The sequence below is a fragment of the Adiantum capillus-veneris genome, chromosome 4 (genome assembly GCF_014529385.1).
Source record: "Adiantum capillus-veneris isolate H3 chromosome 4, ASM1452938v2, whole genome shotgun sequence".
Lineage (NCBI taxonomy): Eukaryota > Viridiplantae > Streptophyta > Polypodiopsida > Polypodiales > Pteridaceae > Adiantum > Adiantum capillus-veneris.
This window is the reverse complement of record NC_140934.1, coordinates 106179529-106184311: the sequence shown is the minus strand read 5'-3', so window position 1 is coordinate 106184311 and position 4783 is coordinate 106179529. Positions and strand designations below refer to the sequence as shown.

At 40.9% G+C, this 4783-nt stretch overlaps 1 long non-coding RNA gene across 1 annotated transcript; it reads left to right on the top strand.

Moving 5' to 3' along the window:
* Window positions 1–424: 424 nt before the first annotated feature.
* Window positions 425–2989, top strand: LOC147459747 (uncharacterized). Its single transcript, XR_015187908.1, has 2 exons — window positions 425–1277; window positions 2634–2989. It is a non-coding gene; the product is annotated as an uncharacterized LOC147459747 (long non-coding RNA).
* The last annotated feature ends 1794 nt before the right edge of the window (window positions 2990–4783 follow it).

Here is a 4783-nt window from a genome sequence, read left to right as displayed (position 1 = left end):
AAAAGTGCTCTTACAGGCTGCAAGACAAAGCAACATCATCTCACCTCACTCTTTGGTTTTTTTGGATGGAGACTGCCACACAGGTTTGACCTCTAGGAATAAGTGTATTAACTTGACATCTATAACACGTAAGAATTATTTTTGACACTTGTCTTCCACCTCATACTAACTTATGTTTTGCGTATGGTGATGGTGCCATATTTCCTGGATTGACCTACAAACTCTGCAGGCTTTTCTTACTCTTTCTCTCCCTCTCTCTCTCATTAGGGAGGAAACCCCTGTACATTATCGCAATAATAGAAGCTTCTTGGAAGTGGCTAGCTTGATGAAAATTGTGTTGAAGGAGGGATTATAGTAGGAGATGTCATCTTGTTATTTTTTCAATAAGTTTTTTAACAAAAAAATGTCTTTGTATTTTTTAATAACCTACTTTCTCTCTTGTGGTTGGAGGTGGACCTTAGAGTCTAAGCTATCCTAGGGGTATGAACCACCCTCCAAAACCTGTAAATATGGCTTATATACCCCAAGGGCATAAAGGAAACCCTAATTAATTCCACTTGGAAGGTCATGTACACCTACACCTAGCTGTCACACAAATGGACAGAATCTTTTTCAAAAAAAACTTAATCTTAATCTTTTTCTTTCTTGATTGGTTAGGAATTGGGTTGGGATAGGGCTCACTCCCAAATGGGGTACGATACCCTTTCACCATCTCTATCGCCCATCGTGCAGGGACTTCTCCTGTGCATCTCGGACCTCGGTTTCCACAGCACGTTAATGCAGCTGGATCGCGCGGGCATCGCCAACGAGACCCCTGACCTGCTGATCACAACATTGGATATGGTGGCCTGGTTTCGGCTCTATGCCTTGGCACGCTCAAACCCACAGGCAGCCACCGAGAGGCTCAAGGACATCCATGCAAACTTGTGAACGATTCTGGACACAGACGCCCGTGAGCAGAAGGAGTGGCTGGAATCGGCCCCCAATCTAATGAGGAGATTCATGGAAGGATATGGGACAATGATCCTCTGCTGCACCAGTGCAAAACGCAGCTCCTGAATGGTTTCACCAAAAGTGTAATCTCTCACCCCACTGCTTTTGAGAGCCTTCTCTTGCCGTGAAGAGGAACAAGACCTCGCCAATCGGGAATTCACCATCGCTACTCCCAGCCAGAGCCTGTGTAAGAAACCATTCAACACTTACACCAGACCCCTACATCCCCCATCGGCTAGTGGAAATTTACATGGGAGAAGCCCACCATAAAGCTTGGGATTTCGGTAATTTCACACTCTTGGCTCCCTTCACAGAAAGTTTTTTACTTCTATTGCTTAATGATGTGGACAAAATTGCTGTCAAGATTGGGCTTCAGCAAATCGCTGATTCTAGTACCTCTAGCCTTGTGGAAAATACTCTAGTAGCCACACCATTTACTATGTCTAGCTTTGATAATCGAAGGTGTGGTATAGCTTTTGGGTGTATGGTGGGTGTGAAAAATGTAATTTCTACCGCCCGAAAGGATACCAACTATACCACCCAAGTGCATTGCCCGTTCATTCAGTACGGGTGCGAGCATGTTGGCCAAGGTGATCATTGAGGGGACAATATAATGTACTTTGGTTTGATCACGCCTTATGGCTTGTACTCCACAACCTCCCCTCATTCTTCCCGGCCTCCTCGCTCAAGAAATTCACGATTGCATTTCTTAGTTGGGTAGAAAAGGAAGCACAAGAGCCCATCAAAGTCCCGTTAGTCCACTTCTGCTATCGACAAAAGCTCAAGGATGCAATTTCCCTCTCGATCTTATTCAACCAAGCTCCTCCTACCTTCAACCCTAAGTTGGAATCCGATAGCTTCATTCTAGCTGTCATTGCATCTGGAAAAACATCCCAAGATGTTCAGTCTCACAAGAAGACTCGTGTAGAGAATGTTTTTTGTGGTCAAGGACGCGGGCATAGCTACACCCCCCAACACACCAATTCTTCCAACCGGTGGAGTGCCTCCTCCCCTACCATGTCAACTAGTAGTAGTTGTTCACCATATCCTAGCCCCACCTACCCGCCTCACTCTACTCAACCACCTCCTGCCAACCAACCGGCTTTTTAGTGCCTGATCTGTCAGGGCACTTACTTTTTGGATTTTAACTAAGGTCTTAGCTTTAAGCTTCAGAGGCATGTTTACACAAGTGCCTAATGTCTAGGTACTTTTGCATACCTGAATGGTCATATGGCATGTAACAATTTTCGGATGTAACCAACAGGCAGTTTGCAGTTTGTAGTTTTTTTGCAGTCGTACTTCCATTTTAAGGAATTTAATGGACGTTGATGATGAATACAAGGTAGCGCAATACTTTCTCTTGCTTAGCCATGGTCTCTTGTGTTCACACAGTCTACAGTTTTCATGGTGTAATGTGCAATCACCTGTAGTCAATTTCTTGTATTTTTTATGTGGTTTTCATTGAATATCTGTTAGGGATGCAAACCCCTAACACTTTGGCAATCCTACTATGCGTGTCCTAATGGACATGGGAGCTTATTCAAGTAATCTCAAAGAGAATGATGAGTCAGTTATGTTGCGAAGTTTCTCTCTTGTGCTTTAACCGCCATCATCTCGATCTTGTTGGTGTCTCTTTGTAGAGATGGGAACGAGATTTTGAAATCTTGGGAGTATTGGTGAAGTGGTTCCTACAATTGGTTTGAATTCAGCTTGAACCATATGGAGCTCACAAATTCAATAGGTTCTTGACATGTTAGTCAACCTGGACCACTTGAGGGAACTCTCAAATTGGCTAACCCCGTAAGAAGAGTCTGAGGAGTATGCAACAAAGTTCCTGAAGGAGTTCTTCCCAAATCTGCGAGGGAAAATCAAAATTACAATTGTTGACAAGTTGTAGGTGTTTGCAGGTTCTTGACAATTTCTGTGCAATTTCTGTGTACGCAGTTTATGTGCAGTCTGCAGTTTTAGGCAATGTGCAATCTGCAATTTTAGGCAATTTGCAGTCTATAATTTTCATTTCGTAGTTTGCAGTTCAAGTGTGTACATATTGCAGATTATAGTTTTTCAGTTTGCAAAATGCAGTTTTAGGTATTTCAATCTGCAATGCAGTTTAAGCAGTTTCAGGGTTTCAAGAGGTACAAATGCTCTCTATTCTTTTGATGTGTGATTAATGGCAAAGAAAAAAAAAAGTGTGTTATTTGTCAAAAAGACATGAACTGTGCAAAGCGATGTCCTTACATGTGTAAGCCTTGTCCAAAAGAGGATGTTTGTGTCAAGTATTGCATGTCAAAGTTTTGCAGGGAGTTGTATCATATTATGCAGCATTTTCACAATGCATCATGTCATCAAGACATGTGTGATGCTCAAGAGGATCTAGGTTGGTTTTCTGATTTTCTTGATGATGCACACAACTGGCATAATAGTCGAGTTGGTAAGAAGAGGAAGTCATGCTCAACCGTAAGGCGGATATCAAGGTTGCAAGAAGCGGTTGAAGGTCTTTCAGGGAAGTATGAAGAGGAGTTTGATGATTATCTTAGTGATGATGATGATGTCCAATTTTCTTTTTATCAACTTATTAGTGGTTCTAACCTAAAACAACCTCAAGTTGTCATTTTTCAGTTTCCAACAACTTTTCAGGCACCTGCAGTTTCAAAAACTAAAGTTTCAAAGCTTGAATTTGATTTTTTCATTACCTGAAGTTTTTCAACCTGATTTTGATGTTCTTGAATATGGGATCAAAGTTGTAGATACTCAGATTATTGAAGAGAAGAAGTTGATTCAAGAAGGAGATGTTGTTCAATGCAAGGGAGATGTAGTCCAAAAGATAATGAAGGAAGAAGGAGGAAGTTAGGAGCAACTCAAGAGCCAAGAGAGCCAAGAGGATTGCCAACTATCCCCAAACCTCACATCAAAGAGACTTGTATCTTTGCAAGAAGAGAATAAGAGCTATCCAAAAGAAGAATTGGCAATCGAGAAGAAGGGAATGCAAGTGGGAGTGAGCCAAAGAAGCCACCAATACCACTTACCAACCCATATACCAACCTTGGACATCAAACTTGAAGAGGTTGAAATTCAGGAAGAGATCAATTTTTAGTGTAATGAAGTGGAAGAGGTGAAGATAGATAAATACATAATGTGTTTTGATGATGAGGATGATGTGATGAATCAGTTTTCGATGTATCTTGATGAGGAGTATCCCGCAAGTGACACTCAAGAGGGTGTTTGTGTAGATGGAGAAGTGTTTTTTGGAGTTTTGAAGATTGAAATCCAATTTTCAGGAGTGGATATGATTTATTCAGATTGTGAAGACAAAGATCTTGAATTTCAGGTCCCTGAATTACAAGTTTCAATGTCGAAGGTCCCTGATTTACAAAATTCCATAACGCAGATCCTTGAACAAAAACTTATTGATTTGCAAAGAGATTTTATTTATGAATTTCACGAGTTTCAAAGTCTGATTATTGCTCAAGCAATGATCATCAACAATCTCTCATTAAATTTGAAAAATGAGAGATATTCAAATTAGGTGGCGATAAATCAAGCCATTTTTATGATCGATCGACTTCAAGAAGAGAACCAATCATTAATCAAGAAGTGTTCACAGGATCACTCAATTTGTGATGGTGAAGGGCCAAAAGATTCAGCTATTGCAGTTAAGACAAAATGAACAGTATGCAAAGATGGATGTTTGGAAACAAGGAGATGAGAGAAACCTAAAGAAGAAGTATGATGACTTAAAACAAGAATATGATCAACTGAATCAGCAGGTGAAGCTTAGCTCAAATCAAGT